Below are 13744 nucleotides of genomic sequence, written 5' to 3' on the forward strand. Positions count from 1 at the left end.
CAACAAATGCAGGCACGTCGTTAGCACGTACAGTAGTACTTGCGTCTGATGATTTGGCTCCGATGCCAGCATGTAGGGACACTTTCAGCCACAGTACGTCGCGGAGACGAGGCATCTTCCCGACTGGCGACGACTCGCCCAGAGTCAAGTCAATGATAAATTAGATAAATTAAGGCCTTGTTTAGTTCGCAAAATTTTTCAAGATTCCCCGTCACATCGATTCTTGCGGCACATGCATGGAGCATTAAATATACATAAAAACAAAAACTATTTGCACAGTTTATCTGTAAACCGCGAGATGAATCTTTTGAGCCTAGTTACTCTATAATTGGACAATGTTTGTCAAATAAAAACGAAAGTGCTACAGTGTCCTTTTTCGCAAGTTTTTCCGAACTGAACAAGGCCTAAATACGGCTGCACCAGAAAGCATGTTTGGTTGTTGGCTTGTTAACATCAATTGTGCATAATCACATCACATCACGGTTTTCACACGTATAAGGCCTCGTTTAGTTCACTCTGAAAACCAAAAAGTTTTCAAGATTCTCCGTCACATCGAATCTTGTGGCAAATATATGAAACATTAAATATAGACGAAAATAAAAACTAATTACACAGTTTAGCTGTAAATCACGAGACGAATCTTTTGATTCTAGTTAGTCCATGATTGGATAATATTTGTCACAAACAAACGAAAGTGCTACATTACCGAAAACTTTTCACTTTTCGGAACTAAACAAGGCCTAAGGCTTTGTTTAGTCTGTGGGTGAAAAATTTTTGGTTCTACATCAGATGTTTTATGGGATGTCAAAAGGATATTCAGATACTAATTAAAAAAGCTAATTATATAACTCGTCTTGAAATCGTGAGATGAATTTATTAAGCCTAACTAATTTGTCATTACCACATGTGTGTTACTGTAGAAATTATGGCTAATTATGGAACTAATTAGGTTTAAAAGATTCGTCTCACAGTTTTTATACAAATTGTATAATTAATTATTTTTTATTTATATTTAATGTTCTATATATGTTTCCAAACATTCGATGAGACAGGTAAAAAGTTTTTAGGTGAGAATTAAATAGGGCCTAATATTTAGGCAAAATAGTTAGGACGACACTGAAAGTGATCGCCCTTCGTTGATGGATACTGAAAGTAGAGCAATTTATTGCTGAACACTTCTGTTATTGTTAAATTAGGCCTGGTTTAGTTCCAAAAATATCACTGAAACAACCAGTTCACAATAATAGGAGCAACCACCGCGCCGTGAGCGTGTTCGCCTTGCATCAAATTTTTAAGGTTGTTGGTCATCGCGGTTCATACGTGCAAATATCCAACATAAATTATGTATAATATTATATAATGTACTGGCAACGCATGTGCGTGGAAGAATAGAATGAAGCATTGATGTTACTCGTTGTAATTAAACTACGCAAGCATATCCAACTCAGGCTGTCCTATCTCATAATCTAGTTGTTGTAGGATGGCTCATGAAGAACAAGCCACCCATTTTTGTTTCTAGCTAACTAACTTATTCTCTTCATACCAAATTATAAGTTAATCTAACCTTTTCTAGATATGCATCTAGACATAATATATATTTAGATGTATAGTAAAAACTGTGTATCTAGAAAATTAGAATAACTTACAATTTGGAATAAAGGGAGTAGTATTGTCCTAGTTAACCTTGGTTAATTGCAAAGAGTTTTGAGGTACTTTTGGAGGGCTTTTTTTTAGGAAAATAAGAGGGGCACACCACTACTCGAAAATTTTGTTAAAAGTAAGAGAGCAAGGAACAAAAAGGTTTCAAGATATAAAAAAGAAACAATGAAAATAAGCAAAATTACAGAAAGCCTGCAGCCACATTCTTCCATCCTGGATATTCACTAAGCCATGCCAAAGATTATCCGCAGGTTCTTCCATCATGGATATTCACTAAGCCAGACCATTAAATGTATCCAAAATGTTAAGGAGATTACTGAAAGGTCCTAATATGGCTAGAGGGGGGTGAATAGCCTATTTAAAAAATCTACAAAACTTACTAGAGCAAGAGGTTAGTAAATAACAAAGCGAAGCTTTTTGCTCTAGCTCTAAAGGGGTGTTTGCAAGCCACCTACCCAACAATTCTAGTTGCTAAGATCTCTATGCACACAAGAACTAAGTCTCTACAAGTTACACTAGAGAACTAAGCTACACAAGTCAAAGTAAGCAACTAAACTAATTACACTAGTTTGCGGTAAGTAAAGATAAGATGAGATATTTATACCGCCGTGTAGGGGATGAACCAATCACCAATATAAACAATCAAGCACCGGGAGAATGCCAATCAAACACAATTGAGACACCGATTTTTCTCCCGAGGTTCACGTGCTTGCCGGCACGCTACGTCCCCGTTGTGTCGACCAACACTTGGTGGTTCGGTGGCTAAGAGGTGTAGCACGAACCTCGTCCTCACTAGGACACCACAAGAACCTACCCACAGGTGAGGTAGCTCAATGACACGAGCAATCTACTAATGTTGCCTTTGGCTCTCCGCCGAGGTAGGCACAAACCTCTCACAATCACCGGGAGATGGCCACGAACAATCAACAACTCGTGCCAATCCTCCTCCGCTGCTCCAAGCCGTCTAGGTGGCGGCAACCACCAAGAGTAACAAGAAAACCGCAGCTAGAACGATCCCCAAGTGCCACTAGATGCAATCACTCAAGCAAATGCACTTGGAATCACTCCCAATCTCATAAAGATGTATAATCTATGAAGGAGATGAGTGGGAGGTGTTTGCTTAGGCTCACAAGGATGTCTAGTATGTTAGAATGCCAAGAGTGTTGGCCCCAAGCCGGCCAAGCACGTATTTATAGCCCCTCAAGCAAATAGAGCCGTTGGCTCTTACACTGGGCGAAATACAGGGTCACTGGACGATCTTAAAGGGGCACCGGACGCTCAACACCAGCGTCCGGTGCTCCAACGTCAGCCGCGTGTCAGAGTCTAACGGTAACTTGCAGAGCACCGGACGCTGAGCAGGTTGGCACCGGACGCGTCCGGTGCACACCGGACTCATGCGCAGAGAGCTCCGCAAACTCGCAGGGTCACCAGACGCAAGCCACCGGACGCACCCTGAGCGTCCGGTGCTCACCGGACTCATACCCAGAGAGGGTTGCAAAACGCGCGGACACCGGACTCAGACCATCGGACACTCCAGCTTGCGTCCGGTGCCTGGCGTCCGGTGCCTAACCCTAGCTGAGCCAGCCAGCCTACACACCGGACGCTCAGACACAGCGTCCGGTGCCTCTGAGCCAGCGTCCGGTGAGTGTTTTCTCAGCGAGAAACACTCCCGTGACTTCTCCAAATTTCCCACAGGCGCAATAGAAAATATGCACTTCATTTTCTCGAAAAGCGCCGAATCCCGCCTCGCAAGCTCCGCGGGAAGGAGAGAGGAACCCATCCTCTCTCTACCCTTCAAACTCCACCTCCTTCTCAAAGTGTGCCAACACCACAAAGTGTGTACCAATAAGTGCACGTGTGTTAGCATTTTCACAAACATTTTCTTCGAAGGAGTTAAGTTAGCTCACTAGGTTCTAAATGCATGCACATGAACAAAGACACCTAGTGGCACTTGATAACCGCTTAGCCAAAGAATTCCCCTCTTTATAGTACGGCTATCTATCTTAAATGTGATCACACCCTCTATGGTGTCTTGATCACCAAAACCAAAACCCTAAGCAATACCTTTGCCTTGATCTCCATAGGGTTTTGTTTTTCTCTTTCTTCTTTTCCAAGTTGAGCACTTGATCATCTTGTAGTCATCACCATCATCACCATGATCATCACTTGCTCCATCACTTGGCATGTACCAACCTCATTAAGTCTACACACACTTAGCATAGAGGTTAGTACTAGGGTTTCATCAATTATCCAAAACCAAACTAGGGCTTTCAATTACCCCACCAAAATGAGCCTTTTTGAACATGATTGGGCAATTTATTATTTTGATAATAGTGCTCTCAAATAAAATTCACCCAGTGAATGCCCATCCATTGAAGAATTTGTGCCAATGTTTCACAAGAAGTGCATCATTATGTGTTCTTAGATTCGAGACCCCAAGAGAAGACTCTTGAGGAAAAGCACATAAGAATTGCAACCTTCCAAAACTATCAGAGTACAATCGACATATTGTAAAGTAGGGAAATTAGAATGGTGTTGGAATTGTAGTGGGAGCATGAGAAGTCTGTGGCCCTTAGCCTTATTCAAGAGGGATTACAGAAGATATGTCATCAAAGAAAAAATAAGAGAGAGAGGATCACCTTGCCGAACCACTTTTGGCAATGAAAAGTTTTACCTAAACACCGTTGAGAAGCACTGGGGAAGCTCCTGATACAAAGATAGAGTGCATCCAATGCAGCCATTGAGGTCTAAAACCTTTGTGTTTCATAATTAGAAGTGTGGCATTATGTTCAATCTTATTGAAAGCCTTTTCAAAATCCAACTAGGAATTAGTATCAGATTAGCTTTTGGAGGTTTACCTTTAGTGTGGTCGTGTGGATCTCGGATGTTGTGGCCTGTGGCCACCGTGAAGATTCCCTGTCGGCAGAAGCAATGTTCCTGAAGACTGAACACGAAGACCACTAGGGCTAGAAACATTACCACAAACTTAAAACTAAGCCAAACTGAGCAGAAGTGCCATTTTTTTACTTTTCTGTTTTGGTTTTGATATCGGAGAAGTTCGGTCATTAGGGTTTCGGTTTTATCTACCAACCAAACCGAGAATCTATAAAAAACTGAGTTGGGCACCGAAGAGAGGAGTTTGCACACACAATAGCCCTAGCCCAATCGGACCAATAGGAACCTAGCTCCCAATTCCCCCTTTCTCGACCCTATCCCCTAGCTCCCACAAGATCGCAATACCTGGGCCCTAGAATAGCTAGTCGCCATCCCTCTACGGTAGAGGTGGGGCATGATGGGTGAGGGTTGTGCTGGCGGAGGGCATCGATAGTAGTGGGTGTGCTCTGCAATTGTGACCTATGGAGCATTTGTGGGGGGGGGGGTTCCACATTGGCAGTGGTGGTCGACGACACACCGACAGCGGTAGGCCAACACTGAGCTCGTCGACTTTTAGTTCTTTGAATAATTGATCAACTCCCGATCTTTGGAAACAAAAAGTTTAGAGAGACCTAACAAACCAAACCGAACTCCTCAGTTTACACTTTTTTCGCGACCGTGGAATATAGCATGTTTTTTATTAAGAAGAGTAAATTACATGGCATAGCTATGAGAGAACCCACATAGTACAGATTATAAACCACCAAGGTAGTGGTGAGTGACCTAGAATAAACATAGGAACAAGAAAAAAGATAGAAAGAAAGAAATAAAGAGAGACTACCCTCAACTGAGCTTGCAATAAAACAAATCAACGCAAAATTTGCCTACAAGATAGACAAAGATATGGCGGTAAAGCATCCACCTAGAGAAGGCATAGGAGCATCCAACAATGATGGCCGCAAAGCATCTGCTAGTGAAGACCAAGCTCCCATGAGGGCCAAGTAACCGCCAAGAAGTGAGCCCTCACTCTCTCGGCAGCAGAACATCTATTAAACAGGGGACGAAAGAGCCAACAACGATAAAGTATCCGCTAAGAATTCTGCTAATGGCCAAGTATTCACTAGGGAGGAGGCAAAGATGCCTCGTACGACAAAGTATCCATAGAGGGGAGCGGCCGTCACACTCTCGGCACCAAAGCATCTGCTAAAGAAGAGACCAACCACAACAACGACAAAGTAACTGCCAAAAGAATGGTAGTGGCTGAACATCTGCAATGAAAGCCAAAAACCGATGGAAAGGTTAAGATATATAGGACAGACCAAAGCAAGTAGAATTAAGGCACACACAGGCACATCTAGGAACTCCACCAGGAGCTGACGACATGGTAGGGACCATGGAAGACGATGACCACAAAGAGGACAAGCGATGAGCCATAGGAGATTCTTCAGCAACGCCTTCAGGAAGGGGTGACGCCCAAGGGTACCACCCTAGATCGCCACTGGCCTTAGAGTCTTCTAAGGCAGAGCTTACTTCTAGAATTCGGTGATGCCAACTTAGAAGCATGGAGTTCAACAACGACGCCTCCAAGGAGGTAATGTGGTGTTTGTGGCATCACCGTCGTCTGTCTGGCTAAAACCAGGCTAAGCTTTTCCCCATAACCCGTGCAACCACCACTCCTTCACCGTGACACCTGTGAACACAACACCATAGCCACCACAACGCTATCCAGCCACCTCTGGCGGGTAGCAAGCTAGCCTATAGCGAGATCTAGTCGGCTGTAGTGAGCCATACGTGGGCATTGCCTCACGGTTGTAGCTGCTCAAGGCGCTGCTGTCAAGGAGCTTCAGGCGCGAGGTGGCTGTGCGGGCTTCAGCACAGGAGGTCATTGTAGCATACGGGAGCCAGGCGGGGCTGCTTTTAGCTCACTACTACAATTTTTTTGGGAGGCATTTTAAAATGGGTGGTGGAGGCGGTTGAGCCGCGGCGGTCCGCCTCGGTTAATCGAGGCCGGTCCACTAGCCCAGCATTCGTCTCGGTTAATAGGTTAACCGAGGTAGGCAGATTAAGACAACCGTTTTGGTTAATCAGATACAACACACGGAGGACGCACAGGAGATACATCAACTCTGGGGCTTAGGTCGCCGAGACACCTAGGCCATTTGCCGGCCGCGGAGGGCCTACAGGTGCCACTTCTTGGTCGCGTGTGTGGTTGCGTGGGCCTTGGCATAGGAGGGTGCCACGGTGCAAGGGAGTTGTTTAGGGCTGACCTCGTGCTTCCTACATGTCACGCTGGCTGCTGCGCCCCAACTAGGCAGATCTCATCGAGAAGACTGGCAGCACCATGGCCGAAGACCGCACACGACGCAGGCATGAGCATGCTCGCAAGCACCTGACGCCGAGAGCTGCACGCTGAGGGAGTCGATGGTCATCACTCGGACCATGGCCTCAGTTATAAATTGATTGCCCAGTCCTAAAGACTACCAAAGGTTCTGCAGGTAGACGAGGACGTGGTCAGTGACCATTAGGAATGAACGAAGAGGGGACTCCTCTGCGTGACAAGAAGGGAAATAGTTAAATGAATATTAGATTCTACTTATATATTTGAAATTTGATTCCTCTGCTTGCACATATATAGTCACGTTGCCATGCTGATGAATAGCACCACGTTCCCTCCTCAATATACACCTCACCAGAGGGAGAGAGAAAGAGAGGGAGAAGGAGATCGAGAGAGCTCATCATCAAGTCCTAGTCAGAGGTTGAGGTGCCGATTCTTCTCCTTCCTGCAGCCAATCCGCCATGCCGCAAACACAAGACGAGAGCACCCATGAGCAGAGGAAAAACAGCATCAATGGCACTCCTACCAACCCACAGCAAAAGCAAGAGATCATGCTGGAGCTCCGTAAGTACATCCTGCTGCTGGCGTCGCTGGTGGCCACGGTGACTTACGCCGCCGGGTTCAGCCCACCGGGTGACGTCTGGCAGGACACGGCCGACGGGCACCTCGCCGGCGACCCCATCATCCGGGACACCCAGCACAAGCGGTACGTGGCCTTCTTCTACTGCAACGCCACCGCGTTCGCCGCGTCGCTCGTGGTCATCGTCCTCGTCCTCATCCTCGCCTCCCTGGACGACAAGGAGAGCTCCTCCAAGTCCTGGATCGTCAGCCAGTACAGGAACCACCCCAGGCTCGCCGTTCGGCCGCTGCAGCTGGTCATGGTGGTGGACCTGCTCAGCCTCATGGGAGCCTACGCTGCCGGCACCTGCCGGGACACGTTCACCACCGTCTACTCCTCCCTGCTGGTGGGCTTCGTCTTCTTCTACGTCGTTGTTCAGGTCACGGTGGCCTCGTGCCTCAACGACACCGGCTCCGGCGGCGTTCACGTGCACGAAGGCGACGAAGCAGACAAAGAACGGCACCCGGACGACGACGTGCCTGCTTTGGTGGCTAGCGAAAACCCCTACTCCGGCGGCTCCGGCGACGGCGTGTCGGAAGCAGCCGAAAAAGATGAAGAACGGCAGAAGGCGAAAGAGCGGTTCCGCAAGGTCCTGATGCTTCTGGCGACGTTCGCCGTGAGCATCACGTACTTGGCCGGGCTGAGCACGCCGGGAGGCTTCTGGGACAGCGCCGGCGACGGCCACGGCCCCGGCGACGCCATCCTCAAGGACCGTCACAACACGCGCCTGGCAGTGTTCTTCGGTTTCAACACTCTGGCCTTCGTCGCGTCCCTGCTCATCATCGTGGTGCTTCTGGACACGAAGCTCCGCAAGATCAACGCCTACGGGTTCATCGTCGTCGCGCTCTTCAGCCTCGTCGTCGCGTACAACGCCGGCAGCTGCAGGCAGACCGACACCACCGTCTACGTGTTCAGCCTCATCCCTGCCGTTCTTCTGTACATTTCGTTCCTCTACTTTGTCGCAGATCACATCCACGCCACATGGGAAGCAATGGCAAAACATTTCAGGTAACTAATAATGTTCAACATTGCAGTTGAAATTGTAAATAAATATTTTTATTCCTCTCGCTCCTAATGGTTACAAGGGCCATCAACAGGACCAAATGGTTGCCTGCAGAGCAATCAACACGAAATGGTCGCCTGAACACCAATGGCAGGTACTCTTTCTTTGCAAATCATTGTCATTCACAGCATCCAATATTAATTGCACTGAACTCTTTTGGTTAATACAATTTCTCTCCGAATCAGGGTCGGGGAGGGTAAAACAGAGAAGGAGAAAGCAGCAGACAAGGCTCGCTCTCTTGTCCTGCTGCTCGCCACTCTGGCGGCGACGATCACCTACCAGGCGGGGCTGGAACCGCCGGGCGGCGTGTGGCAGGACAACAGCGGCGGCCACACGGCCGGCGACCCGATCCTCCTGACGACGAATCCCCGGCGGTACAAGGCTTTCTTCTACTGCAACTCGGTGTCCCTGGTGGCGTCCCTGGTCGCCATCGTCCTGGCACAGAAGAAGCTTCTGCTCAAGCACCACGTGCTGGAGGCGGTCATGATACTGGACCTGTTCGGCCTCATCGGCGCGTACGCGGCCGGGAGCTGCCGTGACGTGAACACCTCCATCCACGCCATGGCGTTGGCCGGCGCCGTCCTTGTCTACGTGGTCATCCATGTCATCTTCATCACGCTGGACGACAACACGCGCACAACAAGGAGCGAGAGTGACAAGAAAAACGGCAATGAGTTGGTGGAGAAGACGCGCAAGCGGCTGCTCCTCTTCGCCATCTTTGCGGCGACCATCACCTACCAGGCCGGCCTCACTCCCCCCGGCGGCTTCCTGATCAAGGACGACGGCGGCGTGCACCACCACCACGCCGGCGACCCGGTCCTGTTGTACAACTTCCCGCGCCGCTACAAGGCCTTCTTCTACTGCAACTCGGTGAGCTTCATGCTGTCCATCGCCGTCATCATCCTCCTCGTCAACCCCAACCTGTACAGGCCAGCCATACGGACGCACGCGCTGTCCGTGTGCACGGCGGCAGGCTTGTTCGGCCTCATGGGCTCCTACGCCGCCGGAAGCACACAGCATTTGAAGACATCTGTCTATGTGTTCGTGTTGATAGCTGTGGTCCTTGTCTGCATCGCCCTACTGTTCCTCGTGTTTTTGCTCACCGGCAGGGGTGGCAGCAGAGAAGACACTGCTACTACTACACAAGGACCAGCAATGGAGGCCGGCACACAATTAGCTTCTGCTGCTGCTGCACAAGAAGCGGCCATTTCTGAGACGACCAACACACAAACACAACTGACAGTGACCAGCAGCAGCAACAGCAATGAGGAGGCGCAAAACAAGAAAGAACATGCCAACCGAAAGTACCTCATGGTACTAGGGATCCTTGTGGCAAGTGTGACCTACCAAGCTGGTCTAGAGCCGCCAGGGGGAGCTTGGGAGAGCAGCAGTGGATGGCACGAGGCCGGCAACCCGGTGATGCACGACAACAGGAGGCCCCGGTACCTGGCGTTCTTCTACAGCAACTCCACCTCGTTCATGGCGTCCATTGTGGTCATCCTGCTACTCCTGATACCACCAGAGAACCTGATCGGCACTGCTGGCAACAAGGAATGGCGCAAGAAGTGGCTTGTGGTGATGAACACAACAATCGTGCTGGATTTGCTTGGCCTCCTGGGTGCCTACGCAGCCGGCTCAAGCAGGCGGTGGAAGACATCGGTGTATGTGTTGCTGCTGGTCATAGGCGTGCTGGTCTACATGGCATTCCATCTCGTTCTATCCTGCATCATAGGAAAGAGGAGCAAGAGCACCCAACCGTTGCTTACCGAGTCGCCATCGCCAGCGAAACCTGAAGAAATTGCTCATGATGCAGTCTAGTGGGTGTATGTCGATCCCTCTTATTAGTTCTTCAGTTATATGTATATTGCATTTGATGAGCCGGAGATATCAACAATACAGCAAGTCTAGTTTTTCAAGGATACCTTGCACAAACAACAAATACCATATATGTACACATATGTAGAATGAAACAAGATTACTGCATCTACTGCAATCCACCCAGAGAATTTCATGCCAAGTCACTCCTATATAAAATTACAATCTACCCGGCGTCTACTGCAATCCACTGCACACAAACATGCAGTCTATATAAAATTACAATCTACCCGGCGTCTTGCATTGCACTAACTCAGTTGCCAGGTTTGTCCAATCCCTGACACCAACAAGGCAACAACCTCTAGCATAACATATTTCAGGCACCACGCGCGTCTTGGCATGTTGACACTAACAGGCTTGCGTGGAATCTTTTTTTTTTAAAAAAAAAATGAGGAAGAACCTCTGCTTTTAAGAAAGCAAGGTAGCAAGTATCAGATACACCAAGCTGGGGTTACCAGGGACAAAGAGGCTGCACAGACCACTACACCCACCAGATCTGAACACAGAGGCCTTGTTTAGTTCACCCCGAAATCAAAAAGTTTTCAAGATTCTCCGTCACATCGAATCTTGCGGCACATGTATGAAGCATTAAATATAGACAAAAATAAAAACTAATTACACAGTTTGTCTGTAAATCGCGAGACTAATCTTTTGATCCTAATTAATTCATGATTGGATAATATTTGCCACAAACAAACAAAAGTGCTACAGTAGCGAAATCCGAAATTTTTTCGGAACTAAACAAGGCCTAAAGCTAAAAACAAAAGAGCCCAGATCACTACGCACTCCCAACATGGCAACATATTACATCTCCACGACATCTGAAGGCACCACCATAGACGGGTGAAAGTTCTTCATTCAGTGGAGAATTTCATATTTCATTTGAATCAAGCGCTCCCCGTCCACCTCCTTAAGTAGAATTGCTAGCGCAATGCATATAACATCAGTTGGAGCATGTGAAAACTTTTTTTCTATGTCCATCTTGTTCTTCCTTGTGGTCCAAATAGCCCACACAAAACCTGCAAAAAAGAACATTAAGAGTCTGCCAGGCACTTGTTAAGATATTAGTACAACGTTAACTAATGAAAGGTGGTCACTTGTTGGAACAAGCAAAAGTTTTTATAGCCTAAAGTGAAAGGACGTGTACAAAAACGATTTTTTAAATCCTTCCAGACACTATGGATCAACATGTCTTCTCTGAGTCTTCATTTAAAAATGTGCAAAAGCAGCAGCGTCACTGGCGTACGAGTGAACACTGACAAATGCATGACAACTCCAAGTCTTAAACTGCCATATAAGCGTCGAACAGGACCCATGCGTGTACAGCTGAAAGATCATTGAAAGATAGACCTGTTGGTGACTTTTTCTTTTTGAGACTTACGGAACTTTTATTAATCTAGTTGTCCTAGCCTCTTGCCAAACTGATTGGAGCGCACTTGACTGGTCAAAATACAAGGCATTTTGTAGGAAGCAAACTGCGACAGGAAGAAGTATAGATTGGCCCTTATCTACTAATAATGGATTAGAGTCTACTATCACATTTGCTAAACCATCCAAGCACGTATGTGGATATGATGCAAAATGTTTCTTCTGATATAGAAACATGGGCGGCTAAATATACTGGTGGCTGGCCTAGCCAACCTTATACAAACTTTCTTACAGTGGATTTCATTATAAGAGTGATTCAACATCAGTCGCCTTTATAGTGATCGGCTGGGAATACCAGTCACTCTTAATAGTGACCACCGTAAGAGCGGCTAGTGATTCCAGTTGTCCTTTCAGTGAGCATTAGTAAGGGCGATTGTTGTTCCAGCCACCTCTATTTTCTGTATTTGTAAGAGCAGTTCAATCTAGTACCGCCCCTACAGTTAATTTTCAGAAAAAAAAATTTACAAGGGATCGTCCCTTGCAAGCAAGAGAATCAAACACATTACTATATAAACATTTGACACAAGAGAAACTAGATCAACTTAATACTCAATCCTAATATTAGGAGGCCATCCAAGGCAAGCAAAGAATTACAAAGTCACTTCTACAAGTCACTGCGCTACCAGTATGCCACGTTAGCAAGAAACATCCACGTGGTTAGCATGGACCCGTGGTGCACTACATAACAAGTTTAGGGACACACAAATTAAATTTTAAAGTTTGTAGACCTAAAGTAACACGTACTTACAAGTTTAAGGATCTGTGCATTTAACTCTTTAAATACTTTTTTAATAGAAGATGTTGATAGTGTTTAGATGTTGACTTGAGAAGATATTAAAATTTTCAAATAATAAGATAAAACTTGGGTATGCAAATTATCTATCATAATTAATATATAAAAGTACATGGATAATTATATGTAAATTTAATTATATTTTAGATCATGTTTCTTAATGGCATATTAAATATAGAGTCATGTGTCACTTGGGTACGCAATAGCAGAGGTGGGTAATTATTTAGAAAATAAAATAGATTTAATAGCTATTATTATTAATGATGATGATATTGATGGTCAAATGCTTTGGCTTTTTTTTTGAAAATTTATAGGATCTATCTTGTCTTTTCCTATCATGTCTCATGGGGATTAACATGAAGGATCCGTTAGGGACCTCTAGTTAGAACTTCTAATATTTATATTTTTCATGGCATAATATGTATTTACTTGAAACTAATATCAAGATATGTAAACTCTAGTTGCATACCTTTCTATGACTTCATGAATCATAGTTTACCTTTCTATTTTAATTGAGTTGTGCAATTTTTTCACATGTTAAGTAAAAACTCTAGTGTTTTTCATGTTTTGTTCAAATTTTATTTTTTATGAAAAGGAGTTTACCTCCTACTAGTATTATTGTTTTTCACATGCTAATTAAGTTGAAGCTCAAATATCACCCTGACACTAAACTTGTTGGATTCATTATATTGTAGGATTATATGTGTGTAATATTATTTTATATATCATAGAGTGCTTAAAATTAAATTACTAATATTGATATGATATAATGTTTCAATTGAAATATATATACCTGTTTAAAATAACAACATATGAAATTGATTCTCATGCAGTGTTAATTTAAAATGAATTATTAGTGTTATGTTTTTGCTATGTAGTTTGTTAATTAAATATTTTTCCATGCTTCATAAGCTATTAAAAAAATATTTATCCTAATGTATATATGTTTGGAATACATGGGAAAATATAGCACTATAGTTATTTAATTTTATGGTTGTACAAGTTTATACTTAGAAATATATATGTCTGATACTTTGTGGATATCGATTTTTTGTAATAGCACATTTTAGTATTTACATGTAGATTTGAGAGATATTT

The 13744-nt window shown here is 45.3% G+C and overlaps 1 pseudogene; it reads left to right on the forward strand.

The window, feature by feature from the left end:
* Nucleotides 7245-10544, forward strand: LOC8070634 (annotated as a pseudogene).

The sequence above is a fragment of the Sorghum bicolor genome, chromosome 5 (genome assembly GCF_000003195.3).
Source record: "Sorghum bicolor cultivar BTx623 chromosome 5, Sorghum_bicolor_NCBIv3, whole genome shotgun sequence".
NCBI lineage: Eukaryota > Viridiplantae > Streptophyta > Magnoliopsida > Poales > Poaceae > Sorghum > Sorghum bicolor.